Below are 16,902 nucleotides of genomic sequence, written 5' to 3'. Positions count from 1 at the left end.
AAATGCACTCCAGTACTCGATAGATTTAAATTACCATCGATAGAGTTTATTAAAATTTAATAACAACATTGTTGATAAGAGGACGTAATGTCGTTGCCCAGCAAACTAAACCCACCACGTGCAATTGTAACCGCTCGATTTTACCTTCAGGTTAACCTCATTCCTGATGCTGACGTCAAGCGCCTTTCCCTCGGTACCTGGGGACTCTGGAGTCTCAAGAGGACCTTTCAGCATCTTTCGTATTACGTACATCAACAATTACCGACATATATATATATATAATAATAATAATAATAATGATAGAATTTAATAAAATATTCAAATGTAACAAACAATTTATCCGGAATTTAAAATTTAAAATCAAAACTTGTTTCCACCAAAACTCAACTTCGCTAATAAATTCAACTTCAACGGACGAAAAATTTACAAAATTTAACGAGCAACATTTAACATCAATTGTCAAGAGTCTTTTGAAACGTAAAAAAATTTGTAAACTAAAGCTAAAAAAAAATAAAGGGTACGGGTACGGGGCCGGTTTTTCGAGGACGCGAATTTCTGTAAAGTTTATCTGGTTGAAAGGTAAACTGCAGCAGATGTCACGTGTTAAAGTACATCATGGGTGTAGAAGAAGAAAAGTATTGAGAAGAAGAAGATGAAGATGATGATGATGATGATGAAGTAGAAAAAGCAAAATAGATATATGTTTTTTGAAAGGGACAGTTGCCGCCAACGCATGCCGTTGGTTTCTTATCCCGTCGTTCAAGTCTCCAAGCTTACTAACCGTCTTGTAAACATGGATCTTTTGAGTGTTGAACAGAGACAAATATATATACATACGTATTTAATTTATATTCTTTCTCTTTTCACGAGAGGCTGGGCTTAAGAGAGTCGATTCTCGAGCAGCTACAGACGTATCTTCTCGTTGCGCGGTCTCTTAATAAATTCTGTGCTTGCGTAATAACTAATAAATAACCGAGACCTCAAGTAATTAAATAGTTTTAAATAAGATAAATACATTTAAAGAAAATTATACAAATTACCGGTTAATGTTTTAAGTAATTACGCCGGCTTTGTCTAGTCGCGGACGAAAAATTTTGAATTACTAATGTCAACCCACTCATTGTATTAATATATATGATATATATGAATTTAAAGAATCCTTACTTTCTTTTTATTTTTGTTGCCTAAGTATTTTTTACCTACGCAGAGTGGATTAGTGACATTAATATATTTGACTCAATAAATTTTATAACTTTATTTGTTTATTTATTAGAATTTTTTTATCAATAATCCATAGACTTTATGCTCACGATAAGCTCAGTATAAACATAAACTCACCTATTTTTATGGCTGTTGTTTTTTAAATTTTATACTTAGTATCCAAAGCAAGTACACTAATTATTGCACAAAATTATTATTATTTACTCCGATTTAAAATTGCACATAAGCACGTGTACTAAATAATATTCAACAAAAAAATCACAACACTTATTGCGTGTACTTGTCAACGAAACCAAATAAAATTCACAAATTCAAAATTCAACAAAAAAAAAAAAATAAAAAAAAAAACAAAACAAAACAAATTTAAAAAGTTTTTGATCGGCGCGCGCGTACCGTCTCACCTTGGCTGATCGAGTGTTTGTAAGAGCAAGTTAAGTTTGAAACCTTTTGGTTCTGGCATCCCTCTCTCTGGCTTTTCTCCTCCACCACCACCATCACCAGCAACCACTTACTTACACATTACTACAACTACTACTACACGGAAACTACAGAATCACGATTTACAATCACCGATGGAGAACCAACACACACAGAATGATATTTCAACCTGAGTAAAGAAGAGAACTGAGTAAATGTAGAGGTAGAGGTAAAGGTAGAGGTAGAGAAGGAGCCTGCAGGTAAAGCCGTACCTTTTCCACTACTTATTTACCTGAAATTCTAATACATACACGAGTTGTTCAACAGGCACAAGCTGTACAGGCGTGTCGAGAATATAGTTGGATTATGTACCTTCATCTCATCTCTCTTATATGCAACCTACTGTAATCTACTTTACTCACTTGCACTTTAAACAAGACAGAGTCCTTGTGCTTGTCTATCTTTTTTTATTCTTATTTCTTTACAACATATATGTATATATATCTACAGATGAGAGGTTACAGCTACAGAGTGAAACGAATGATACAGACAGGAGAAGAAGGATCACAAGAACAAGGATCTTAAGAAGAAGAAGAAGAAGAAGAAGAAGAAAGAGGAGAAGAAGATTACTCTACCTCTACTTAACTCTTTTAAAACAAGTACAAGCTTACACTACGACGTTTCTCAACCTTGTATATCCGCTTAGACTTTTAACTTAGACACTATTGCTGTTATTTTCATTACCGGTATGTTTTGATGATCTGTATACGTGTAACTTCACACATATCCTTCACAGAGGCTTAAAATACCCCTACCACCTGGTAGAATATATTTATAAATAAAATTAACACTTAATTCTTTTGAGATCTAAGTACTAAATGATGTAAATATATATAATGTATGTAATACTTTAATATTTTTTGCGGAGCGCAAAGTGTAAACGAAAAATATTTGCGGGAGCGTTGAAACCCGACATTAACATAACATCTGGATCAGAGAAAATATATATTATTTATAAGAGAGAAGGAGTGAATGCAATTAATGACTATAGTAAGTTTTTTATCAATTTGTTTTGATATACTTTTTGCAATCGAACTGGCGAACGCGACGATGTGTAAACAGGTTTTGTTTTCTGTACCAGTATATATAATCTCTCTAACATGTGTGCCAAGAGCCAGAACCAGCAAAAGCAACAGCAGCATCAACATCACCAGACTAACACGGCTACACTCTACTCAACAAAATGGCAGAGTCGAGAACACTAGAAATTATATTTTTTTTATTTTTTCTCAAGGCCACTTTCGGGGCCTTTCAATGCCGCCCTTATATTATATCACTAAATAGTGAGATTCAGGGGTACCGCGGGCTGCAGCAGGTGCCTCGGGGGTTAGGGGGATAAATATATATACATATATATACCTGTGTAGATATATATATGTATGTTGGAGTGGTTGAGAAACAGATAGATGATTTAGTGAGAAAAAAAAAATACTAGGAAATCTATCTTTCAATATATGATCAGAACTGAACTCAAGATCTTTTTTGACCTAGACCCTTAGACCCGAACTCTTGGATAGATCGTCACCCCTGGAGTGAGGGTATTGTTGCTTTCAAGTGGTTTGACCATTTTCTTTACTAAAAATTTGGGCGGGTTCGGTATTCGTTATGTTTTATATCCGTATATATATTTTTCTATTTAGTTCCATCTTGACTTCGGCTTGAACTGAGCATGGACCCGAGTTAACTAAATTCTGGGTTTTTTTTAAGTGTTCAGAGACTGGAGTAGAAGAAACTGCTGAGTATGAGGGCAAATTCAGTCGGGAGTCGTGTGAGATATGGAGAATTTAAACCCAATACGGATTACATGCCGAGAACAATAAAGCCAAATTTTTCGACACAAAAAAAGCCAAGGATTCGTTTCTCACTTGTCTGACATTCAACCGTCGTTAGTGGTTAGATTATCTTGAGTCTTCAGACACTTTTTGCCTTTTTTCATCTTCACAGTATGCATTTTAACTTTCCCATTTATAATATATATAAATGTATATATATTTTTTTTAATATGTATGAAGTAATCTATACTCTATTTTGTTGAATTTTCTTTTACAAACATCACGTATTTATCTGTTTCGTTTGAAAGCTGGTCAAAAGTATTTTCTAAGTAGAGTTTGATGAATTGTAGTCGTTACTGTTTGATAGTAATGGTGTTGATTGAATTTATAATGAATTTATGTACATTTTGTTCGATTAAAATTCATTAACTTGGAAAAAAATAAAAAAAAATGAATTTAATTGTAAAATAAATAAAAAGGAGGAGAATGACAGAGGAGCGTCATCGATGACTTTCAAATTTAGTTGGATGATTGTTTTGAAATTCAAAATTCTAGCGTGTGGTGCATTAGTGTGTGGGCGGATTAAATATATATGTTTATGTTTTGTAGGTATATATGGATATAAAATGCTGAGAAGAAAAGTTTTAACGTGTGGGTGCGTTGGTGGGTGAAGTTTGAGCTTATCGAGGGATTGGTTTTGTCATTGTTGAGATTTAATACGTGTTCGACGATGAAAACATTTTAACTTATAACTGACTGAGCACTTCTAGCTACAGAAACTAACTGTAATTCTTTTAAAATCTCAATACTTTATATAAGCTGACGTAACAAAACGAATGCGTAATTATTGTGATTAATTGTTTTTGTAACACTACCACGGACAAAATAACACGGGATTTAGTTTATATTTATTTATTACTGTTATTAATGAAATTATTTTTATTTTAACTTGTGGAAATTATATATAAAGATTATAGAAAATATATTCAAACTTACCAGATAATTTATGATGGAGTTTTTCAGCTGGAAATATTTTTTTTCAATTGGCCTCAATTGAAACTTGATTTCAAAATCATAAAGATTTTTTTTTTTAATTAATAATATTTATATTAATTATTTTATTTCAAATCATTTTTTTTACTAAAATCTGATCTTACAGCATAAAAAAATTATTATTTTTTTTTTGGAATTATTTTTAACGTTTTTTATAATTTAAAAAAGTTTTTAAACCGGAGTCGAGATTCGAACCAGGAGCTTTAATTGATTTTTTTAAGTTAATCAAAAAGTCAATTGTTATCATTGATAAATTTATTTAATAAAAATCATTTACAAAAATCTAGACCATAAGAATCTGGTGTCCACGGGTTCTGTTAAAAATTTTTATACAAATCTAGACCATTATTTCAGTGAAAGAACAATTTATTTGAGCCAAAAAAATGTATTTCCCGCACAAAAAAGTATATATCCGTATGTATTCGGGCAAATCTGAATATATGCCGCATATATGAGACATATATTCAGTTTTGCCCGTATATATCTCGGATCTATACTTTTTTCCTACGGGTTATTTGAAACTATTGAGAAGTATTTATTTGATTGAAATAAATAATTGAATCAAATGCATTCATCAATTTGACTGAACAAAATCATTTATTTCGATCGAATATATATTTGTGTAGGGTATAAGTACCATTTGTGACCACTGCTCCATTTTTGGACATTTAATACTTTATTTTAATTAATGACAAAGTATAAAAAAAGACTTTCTTTGCAATAGTGGGATAAAAGTATCTTTGAACACATTTTAAAAATTAATTTTGTCACTGCGTCTTTTACAAATTATTTTATTTAAGTTTTTCAAGTGTCCAAAACTGGCCAAAAACGGTACCTCTACCCTATAGTTAACAAATCGTCGTTGGAAAAAATTACAGTACGTTTGCTGGCGCGCTACAGTCGCCACCATCCAAATACAAATTTGTTAACTATAAACAAATCTTTGTTTCATTCAAATAAATGATATCTTTGTCTCTAAAAAATGAATATCGTTGTCTCAAATGAATAGTGATTTGGCCCATTGAAATATGGGTTTTATTTGTTTGAAACAAATCTTATTTAGCTCAAATAAATTGTTCTCTCAGTGTAGAACCTGACGCACATGTACTCTTTTGAAAAAATTTAAATAAATCTAGTCCACTACACGGAGAAAAATGTTGGTTCAAAACCTACTAATTTTTATTATGCTATATCGACGAAACTTGAAACAGGAAGGGAAGCATCCAAAAAATTATTATGCTCTTATAAAAAATTATTATGCCGCATCACAATTATTAAAATGTATGGAAGTAATTTTTATTAAATCTTATCGATAAGTGTCTCGCGCGTAGTAAGTATTATGATACAGCATAATAATTTTTCGTATGAGCATAATAATTTTTTGGATGCTTCCCTTCCTGTTTCAAGTTTCGTCGACAGCATAATAAAAATTAGTAGGTTTTGAACCAACATTTTTCTTCTATAAAAGAATCTAGTGACCACGGGCCTGTTAAAAATTTTGTAGACAAATCTAAACCATTATTAGAATCTGACGCATGCGCAGTCTGTTAAAGAAAATTAAATAAATCTAGACCATTATTAGAATTTATAAAATTTTTTTTGTTAATTTTAAAACCGGAGCATGGACTCGAACCATGAAGTACAAGGTATCTACTTTCTACCTTGCAGCATAAAATAAATTATATAACTAAAGAAAATATATATAAAATAATTTAAAAAAATAAAATATTAAAATACAATTCTCTTAGGATTTTCATAATTACTTATGTTACGGATGAGAAGCAAAACGCGATGGACAAAATATCCGCGGGGATAAATTGACCATGATGAGAACCGTACTGACGCGTTAAACATTTTGCTACCGCGGCTTCGGCAAACTCAAAGCGTTTCCAAACACTTAAGCTATCGTTAAAGAATATACGAACGTAAATTTGAGTATTATGAATATACGTTATAATTTATATTTTTAACTTATTATAATTCATAAATTAAAAAAAAAATATAAATATATATATATATAATGCCAAAATGATTGATGGTATAATAAAAAATTTAACTATAGTCAGTGTAAAATGAATAAATCATTTAAATAATTAAAAATATTTCCACGAAAAATAATAATTAGAATATCGAAAAATAATTCTTCGAATTGCGATGAAAACAAACGTCCAATATATTTATTATTAAAAAAAAACTCTTATAATTCTGAATCAAGTTTGAGAGTAAGCTGAAAAAAATTCTCTAAAAAAAAACAATAATAATTAATCTGCAATGAATAAAACAATTAATAAATATCCAATATAAAAATTCAATTTTTCGAGACGTGGATGAAAAAAAATGTTTACAATTTACCGAATAATTTGTAATTTAAATGGCATAAAAGAATGGAGAATTTGTAATATTCCCAAGATTCCCAAAAGCACATTTACTTATGTACATATATTGTTAGTATTGTTCACATCGCGGAATACGATGCTGTAGAAAAGAGAGGAGAGAATGAATGAGAGAGTATCCCAGGTCCTTTCGGCATCTGCACCGCGAGTAGGTCCGCTATGAGACCGTAGGGATAATTATTTATGCCAGATAGGATCTTACCTGAAGAGAACCTAGCTCCAGAGACAAAAGAATCTTCTCTACTCTTCTTTTCTCTTCTTCTTCTTCTTCTTTTCTCATCTCTACATCCCATACTCTCCATTCCTTTGGTATATCGTGAAGAGCCAACTTGCCGCTGCCGCCACAAGACACGCGTTGGTTTTGTTTAAATGTTTTAAAAAATATAAAAAAGAAAACTAATAATAATAATAATAATAATGATAAAGTGGGGATAAAATAAAGATGGAGAAAAATACCTTTAGCTCAGCGGGGAATCCTGGATCACGGATGGGAATAAGCGCTCAAGGCTCCTTAGTCAGGATCTGATGATAGAAATCATCAGTATCTTGGGAATATTTTTATAAGTATTAATAAAATTTATAAAATAATATATTTAAGTTCGTCTCGAAAAAAAGAATATAAATATTTCTAGTAAATATAAGAGCTGTAAAATAAAAAATTTTATTTTTATTACTAAATACTTAAGTAAATATTTTAAAACTATTCTGGGTACATTGACGGATAAAGATAAAAGAAAAAATAGAAAAAAAAAAACATTTATATTTACAGTAAATGTTTGCGCTATATATTGAACTTGAAAATTAAAAACTTAATATATATTACGTATTAGTTGTTTATTTATAATATTTTTAATTTAGTATCGTAGTTTTAAAACGTGAACAGCTTGTAAAATAAGTTGTACCACACTTCCAATTATACAAAGAACCTGTTCTGTAAATTCGTCATGAATAATGAACTTATAAATAATGTTGTAAACAAAATTTACAGACAAAAATAGGTACTTTACTTGACATTAATTTTTTTATTTGATTTTATTTTCAGTAGATGATTATTTAAATTTGAATGTATATTATGTTTTTTTTGTTTATTGACGAACGTTTATTATTTTTATTTTTTTTTTCTCTTTTAATAAGAATTTTTGTATACAAGAAAATAAAGAAATGAAGAAACAAACTCGTGTTATTTTTGAATTGATAAAAGTTTTGTGATTCTACTAAAACGGTATTATAAAACCCGAGTGGATCCACGAGATGGAGGTTTTACTATCGACCTCGGAGGTCCCCTGCCTCAATCTTGTAAGACAACTTGTAAAACGAGAACGAACGTGAGAGGATGCTTTTCGACCACTTTTCGGCCGCGGTACAACTATCTGTCCGTTTAATCTATCGGCCCACTCTCTCTTTCGGCTTTAAAAGAGAATAAATTGGCAGTGGGTACGTTACCCAATCTCATATGTATAAATCCCCGCAACTAAGTATGTATACTCTATATACATATCTATATATAACATACATTAATCCAAATCAATACTAAACATTTATTCCTATGGACAGAACGTTTAATCGTAATTCATCCTCGGCAAAAAAATACTGCCCATGTAATAAAAAGTTTGTTCTTAAAATTCATAAGTGAACTTCAAAATTTGAAACAATTCTGAACTTTGAGTTGACCATTTTTGGAATTTTAAAAAATTCAAGAGAAGAAAAATTTCAATTGCCAAACATCGTTTTTGGAAAATTCTTGTAAAAAAGTTTGCATAAAATTTTATCCAAATTTTCTTCGCAAATGAAAAATCTTGTTCCAAGATATGCACAGAAAAAAAGTTATTTTGAGTCAAGAAAATATTTGGAAGACAAACATTTTTGAGAATCAAGTCAAGATTTTTTCGAGCCAAGAGAAGTTGTCTTGGTCAGAGGAGAATTCTACTTTATCCGAGAAAATTGAGATTTTCAAAAAAATTTTTTGAATCAAGAACATTTACTTTCAAGTCAAGAACTTTTTTTTCTGTGTACCAAACATTAATGCACTATTCCACGGTTTAATTTATTGAACATTTCTATTGGCCGGAATGAAAATAACATATATGGTCAAAATATATGATAAATATCAGAAAATATATGTGACCAATTTAACTATATTTTCTGATATATTTTTTTTTATACTAAAAAATATAATATTCATCATATTCGAGTCCATATATGCTTAGCATATATAAAATATATACGTCAATCATATATAAAAAATATATTTTTATCATATATGAAAATATATATTTCTATCATATTCGAAAAATAGATTCTGATTATATATAAAAACATATATTTATATTGTGTATGGAAAAAAAAGTTTCTTATTCGTATGACTAACTGCAATTAAATTAGATCTAAATTTTAATTCACTCTTTAAATTGCAGTTACAATTTTCAAAATTAGTTATTTGATGCGAATATATATACCCATATACATATACATACACCGAATAAAATATATGCTTTAATATAACAAAGAAAATATATCGTGCCATATATAATATGAATTATATGCTACCATATATTTCATTTCATATAAAAATTTTATATTTTTTGAATATAAAAGGAAATATATCAATACAATATATTATAAGGTAAATGTAGATGTATATATAGCTTAATATAAAAAGCATATAAGTTACATATATGGAATATATATGTTTACTATTGTATATAATTTTATATTTAATCAGCCAAAATCTCTATATGATTTTTCTAATATACAATATAATATATCATATATTTTTTTGTTGCAAACATATATGGTTTTATATATTTTAACCATATATTGTATTTTCATACGGGAAATTACGGAAAAATTTTTGACAAAGTCTTCATTTACTATACAAGTGCAACAAGGACAGTTTCGCGCGTTTATTTGAGTGCGAAAGAAAAAAAATTACAAGTCCCCCTTAATGTTTTTCAAATCAGCAAAATTTTCTAGCCGGATTACTTTTGCTTAAAAAATTAAGAAAAATATTTCTGAGAAGTAATCAGTTCAAAATTCTTTGTATTCTTTGATGTTTTCAAAGTTCCAAAAATAATCAACTCGAAGTTAAGAATAGCCTCGAATTTGGAAGTTTACGGGTACGAACCTTTTTGAAATATTTCTAGAACGAATCTTTTTTTCACGCGTAAACGCAATTTTTGTTTTTATCACTTACTGCCACATTAAGAGCGTGTGTATCTTTTCCTAACAAATGTATTATCTGAATTTTTAGTCATTAATTTTTTAAATTTCTTTCAGATAATTCAGATTTTCAAAAAAAAAAAGACGTTTTTTTTCATGTAATTACTTGCCATTGTGGAGGCGCCATATTTGTCATCCAGGTTTATAAATTTTAGACTCACCTGCAACAGATAAAAAAAACGTATTTAATATTATGATAAAAAATATTATTTTAGTGATTAATCATTTAAAAGATATTATCAGATGTATTAGATTGTTTTTGTTGTTTTGTGATGGAAAATCAATCATGGATTGATAGACAGATTTTGATTACATGTTCAGAATGTTTCAATTCAATTTAAAAGATAAAAAATATATAAATGTATATGTATATACATATATAGATGTTTAAAATATGTATACAATAAGAAAAAGAAACTAAAATAAAAAACGCGTCGAGTCATGGTCACTATACACGCGGTTTGATACGAACGCGATATAATTCTCGGTGAATTTTAAAACGACCGTAAGAATTTTAATGAAGCCCCCTTTCATGACTTAACAATACTTCATCTGGAATAGTAATTAATGTAATTTTCACCAGGTCATATAGTCACATCACCTTCGATACCTATCATTATTTTAACGAATTTAAATAAATTTAAAATTTTTTAAATGTCTACTAAATAATTAACTCTGTATTCGTTGCAAAAATAAATTTATAAATTTGCATTGTATTGACACGTATGTTATTTTCATATTAAGAAAAATTATATATCTGCAAAAAAGAAGAGGAGAAGAAAATGGATAGAGGTATATTGCTGTTTATTGAATTCCTGGCTCAAGAGATTCCTTTTTGCTAGGTGATATGTACTGGATACTGGCTACACCGAGGTCTTGATCCTGATGAAGGCCGTCGACCTTCAACGCTGGCCAACAACGAATACTTTACTTCACTCCTTACTCTTCTCTTTACTTCTTACTCTATCTCCACTACTACATTTACTCAAGAATAACGGCAGAGCATTAAATGTACGGAATTCCAGAATGTACGGAAATAAACACCGAGTTTATTATTCATCTTCACAACCTCGCAGGAAAATTTATTCCAAATAATTTCGTTTTTTCATTCAATTTCATTTCCATATAAATTACACAGAAATTTTTTCCACTAAATTTCGAAATTTTTTAACGAACTGACTTTTTACCGCAGGCTGATAAAACAGAATTTCCCCGCCAGTAAAGAAGAGTTTGCTTTCCGTTGGGCAAATCGCGGGCTGTGTTACCGATTGCTGCACAATATTTTCTACTTTGCCGGTAATTTCAAATTGCATAATTATGTAAAATATGTGTATTTATAGATACAGTAAACAGACTGCACTTGCAGTTGAAAAATGTAAAAGAGAAAGTTTTTAATGTTGATATTACGTATTAACTTTTTATTCCGCGATCACGTATTTTTATTGTTTAATTTCCTTGTAATTATTTCTTGCATTGTTAAAAAAAAAAATAACTTAAAAAACATCATAACTCATAAGTCCTTTCACTCCCCTTTTTAAATTTTTAAATCAAACTGATAGGAGAAATCGAATAATTTAATTTGGCTTTAGTTTGCTCGGTTGATTTCCTCTTTCGCGAAAAAATATTGAGTGGATATAAGGTAGAAGGCGTGAGAGAATAGGATTTATAAGAGCTGGCTAGAGTATTATATTGAATGGCATAGAGAATAAATAAGTGTATAGGGTCTGAAACATATGCTGAGAAGTGGGTAGCGTTGGCCATGTGGTGATGAGAAAAAAGATGCCTTGCAGCGTCCCATTCAATATAATACAAGTTAAGAGTTGAGTAGAAAGTCTACTTGATTATGTTGTGTTGTTTAGTATTTAAACTGTGAGAGAATTTAATAGCTCAGTGCATTCAAATAATAAATATCACTGTCTTGTTTCGTTTAAGTAAATGTCGGAATATTACAGGTTTAAAATATCTTATAAGCAAACAAAGATATACAATGTTGTTTTTTCTAACCGTTAGAGTGAAATAAAAACTAAGTTTCAAAAATAAACGATAAGTTTATTATCATTTTTATTTAAATACTTTGTTGGTATTTTAATATTTACAAAGTGATAAAAAAACCGCAGCCTGGAATCGAACCGGGAACTTCCGTTAGCCGACTCACCCATTCCTTTTTTAATCTGAGCAATGAACGTAATATTTTAATACTAGGACTTTTAAATGGAAAATTTTCTATTCTTAATTGAAAAAAAAAGTTCAAAGCTGGGAATTTTCACAGAAAAAACAGAATATTAAAAATGAATAAATAATAGTAAAAAGTGGAATCTGCTATCAATAATTAGTACTATTATGTACTTAATGCAAAGTAGTTTACTAATTTGTGTAGATTCCTAAAAACTACTATCAATTATTTCAAAAAGTAAATAAATATTATTACTTTTAGGTATAATACGTGACTTATTAGTGAAAGTTAATTAATTTATGGCATAATCTATTAAAAAGTAATGATTGGTCAAATTAAGAATTGGTATCTTAGATACTGATTTTTTCAGCCGAAAAATCGCAAAAGTTACGAACTTTTATTTTATAAATTCGATATCACTGATCAATTATTAGCTTAAAATATCATTTATTCATCATTATAAATTAAGTTACAATACACATAAATCGAATAAGTGGTAAATAATAAAATGAAAAATTAGTATACTAGATACTGATTTTTTGCTCATAAAAATACCGAAAATTTTTAACTCTTATTTTATAAATTCTATCCCACTGACTAACAATTAATATAAAATGTTATTTATTCGTTATTATAAATTAATTTATTATATGCATATATCGAATAAGCGATAAATAATAATATGAAAAATTAGTATACTAGATCTTTATATATTAATATGTACGTTTACTAATTTATCGGTTCCTCATTTTAAAAATTTTTCTATGTTTATTTGAATAGTAATAACTGTAGATACAAATTTATCGATTCTTTTTCATATTAATTTTAATATACGAAATTACAAATTTTGCTCTTCCATATGTATCAAATTTTAATATAAATAATAGCCATTTTGTAATATATATAATGATCCTGGTTTGATATTAGTATCGAATATACTAATTTTAAGTCAAAAATAAACTACAAACTATTAAAATTTTGAGTATCATTTTTTTCCGTGTTTTTGTTGTCATTGAGTTTCTACAATCTGCAGGTTAATCAAAGAACAAATAGTTGATAATTTTTTTATGCAAATGTTTAAATTGTAATGTGATAAATAAAAGTTTAAGTAAAGTATCCAGGTAACAAGCAAACAATACTAGACCTAACTAAACTAATCCTTCTTTATAGACTCGCTGAAAGTATCGATAAAAAATAATGAAAAATATAATAAAGAAAGAATATGTTTATAGAAAATGTATATCGATAGTCTATGTAAGCATCTCACGGGCAAGAGAAAATTTCAACACCTGCTCGTCATATATACTAGAGCGTGGGATGATCTCCATCCCAAGAACTGCAGGTATGATCTTACAATCGTAGGGAGTCTGTATAATAAATGAAAGAATATAAGGGTGAGATCTCTGTCTGAATAACACATGACTGCTACTGCTACCCTCGCACAATAAGAAGACTATCAATATATGAAAAATGATACATAGTAAACCTAGGATTTCTCTCACGATGGTAAAATTTATTAAAAATTTTCTCAGCTTAGAGGAAAATAAATAACAAGAAAACGAGAAACAAAAATAATTTAATTACAATATCTCTCAGGGTGCTGAACATTTGCCGGAAAAAGGTGCAAGTTATTTTTTTTCCCACAAGATTTGTGGTCAGCGCTCTGGCCTATCTTAGCGGGACGACAAATGGTGCAATTGGTTAGTCGATTTAATTTTTCCTAAAAATACTAGCCCTAATTCTGGAGAAGAGCTGGTGTAGTCTTTAAGTGTTGTATAGTTTTATTTAGTGTATTTAATAATATAGCATAGGCAGCTGGTTTAAAACATGTGAACGGAAGAGATGAGGAAAGAGGGTGGGGAAAGCCGATATGAGTTGTTCTGTTCGAAAAAGAAGAGGTCTTCGGGACAGGACGCGCGTCCTTGTGAGGAGATCCTGCTTCCGGGTTCTGGTTCTGGTTCTACTTCTACTTCTGCTACTGCTGCTGCTGCTCTCATCTCATATATTTTAATATTCACTCGTTAAAAACCTATATATAGTTTACTACAGAAATATACACCTGGTACTTTTTTTTTCTTTGTGTCTTTTTTTTTGTCCCCCTTTCATTTAATGTTTTTTGTTCATACATTTTACGTAAATGAGAAAATAAATATGTTGTATTTTGTGCCATATTTTATTTATGATAAATATATATCTAATTTGTTGTTTAATATGTCGTTATTAAGTTTTAAAACAGTTATTTTTAGAAAATAATTAAATTTAATGGATTTTTAATTTACAATTTGCTATATATATATATATATAAATATATGTAATAAGTTTGATTATTTAAAATGTTTTGGGATTTAGAGCGTGAGAAATTGGGTTGTTAATTAATCATTCGGACATGTGTCGTGGGCGTCTTACAAATTAGTTTTGAGATAAATTAGAAGTGTAGCTTAAGAAGATGAAGGAGGAGAAGGGGAAATTAGTTTATCATTTTATTACAATTGTAAATTAATAATTGTTAAAGGATAAATGATAAATGAATTTAATGACGTGATTAAATGGCAAATATTGTCACTATGAAAACAAACATCATAAGATATGTAAACAAGTGTCTGCGTAATGTAGAAGCAAAGTGAAAAAAAGATGAATAAAAAATATGTATAAAGAGCGCAAAAGCTCAGGCATATGTTACCGAGTATAAATGTACAGATGGTCTTTTTTTATGGACACTAAACACGATGAGAATTAATATATATACTCTTTTAAATCGCGGATAAAAACTTTTTATCTTTTTATTAAGAAACTGTGGGAGGTCATAAAAAAATTGTTTATTCTTCAGATGTTCAATTTATTGGTTACTAATTGGATAATAAAATACTCTCGTTAAATCTATATACTATAGTTTATATGATATTTTATCTTGTCCGATAACTTTCAAATTTTTTTTTAACTTTTAAGTCTGAATTGTTTTTCTTATTAATATTTTATCTTGTATTTTCCATTGATATATATATTTTCTTTTATTCATTTATCTTTTAGAATTATTCTTAAGAAAAAGAAATTTTTTCATTAATAATTTATTGTTAAATAAATTTCTATTGTAAAATAAAATATATATTTTTTAAATATTGTTTTCTTTTTTTTTTAAATTATTTAATTTATTTTTTAAAGAGAAATTTCTAAGTTAAAATGAACAAAGCGAAATTTGTTTACAATTTATCGCCTGTGAGTTGATGTGTAAAAATGTATTTGTAAAACGAATATTTCAAAAATTTCTTGCTCAATTAAAATAATAACTTTTTTTTTAAATTGAAAAAAAAATTTCAAGGTTCATTATTTAGACAACTGTTCATAAAATTATTCAATAAATTTTTAAAAAATAATTAACTGACTTTTTTTTGATAAAAAAAATTACCAAAAGCCATTTCTCATTTTGGTCTTGAAATTTGAAGCGCTAAAAAAAATTGTCCTGTTGCGCAACGGAAAACGCATCTGTCATAAATTTCCATTTATAACAAATGAGATATAAATTTAAAAAATAAAGTATTTGTTTAGGAGTGATGAATAAATTTTAAATTGCTATAAAAAAAATAACAATGACCTATGTAAATCCATTAAGTTTACTCTAGATAATTTTTTCTAAAGCAAAGTAGGTTTCTCGACTCTTCCGTTCCCATCTCCAGTTCCCATACATCCGAGAGGAGTTTCGAGTATATAGAAGTAAAGAGAGAATTGAGCACTCGAGACGTGTAACGCTATACCCAGGTGTTCTTGTGTCAACCTTACAGAGCACTGAGATTTTAGGTGGCTCTTCATTTTACATGCTGGTGAGTGCTCTCGACGCAAAAAACCCTCGATGGGTGGCCAAATATCCCAAACAAATATATCAATCCATCTATTTACTCACATGTCAATAAAACACAATCGGTCCTCAGTCCTCACAAATAAAATTTATAGATGACAACATTGTTAAGAATTAAGTCAAGATGACTATTCAATCTTTAAGTGTAAACATAATCCCAATAAATATATAAATTTATACGTAATACCCAATACTCGCGCAGACTCTATAAGTCGGAGTAATACAGGATCGTGAGCGGCCGAGTTCACTTGTTCGTCCAGTCTCTGGACATTCACCCCAGTATAACATGTAACTTTGTATGTGTGTTGTAACATCGCATTCACATACATATATAAATATATGTGACAACAAGTAAAAGACGCGACCGCAGATACTAAATGCAATACCGGAGTAATCGTCTTTTACTCTTTACTCTGGTACCGACCTTGTCTCAAGAGACATATCTGGGCTGTTTCTCTTTTCTTGAAACTTGTTGTCTCTACACAAGACCAATATATAATAGTAATGGTATTATATATCCAGTAGTGTCATTGCCCATCTTAAAGATTACACTCTACTACACTACGGAGTACGCAATGGTGTAGTCATGCCCAGTATGGTAAAACTACAGTCTTCAAGACTTAATACTCCCAGTTTATACTAAAACTACTTCTACTTGTTCTTTTATTTTTTTTTTTCGCTTTTGTCTTTTATACAGTTCTATACTATTTTCTCTATGCGCTTGAAATAACTAGTATAAAGAGT

General features: G+C 29.2%; 1 protein-coding gene across 5 annotated transcripts in view; it reads right to left on the bottom strand.

The window, feature by feature from the left end:
- Positions 1 to 16,902, bottom strand: part of LOC130664123 (epidermal growth factor receptor) — a 41,033-nt gene that overhangs the window by 13,970 nt on the left and 10,161 nt on the right. For 3 of the 5 annotated variants that reach the window (XM_057463893.1, XM_057463911.1, XM_057463901.1), the window contains exon 1: positions 1,339 to 1,628. The exons of 1 other annotated variant lie outside the window; for it this stretch is intronic. The gene's annotated coding sequence lies outside the window, so the exon portion shown is untranslated. Of the gene's footprint in view, positions 1 to 1,338; positions 1,630 to 16,902 lie in introns of those variants that run through there. One more of the 5 variants, XM_057463928.1, reaches the window with a different exon arrangement.

This window comes from Microplitis mediator, chromosome 1 (assembly GCF_029852145.1).
Source record: "Microplitis mediator isolate UGA2020A chromosome 1, iyMicMedi2.1, whole genome shotgun sequence".
NCBI lineage: Eukaryota > Metazoa > Arthropoda > Insecta > Hymenoptera > Braconidae > Microplitis > Microplitis mediator.
The sequence above is the reverse complement of the archived record's forward strand: the minus strand, read 5'-3'. Positions and strand labels throughout refer to the sequence as shown.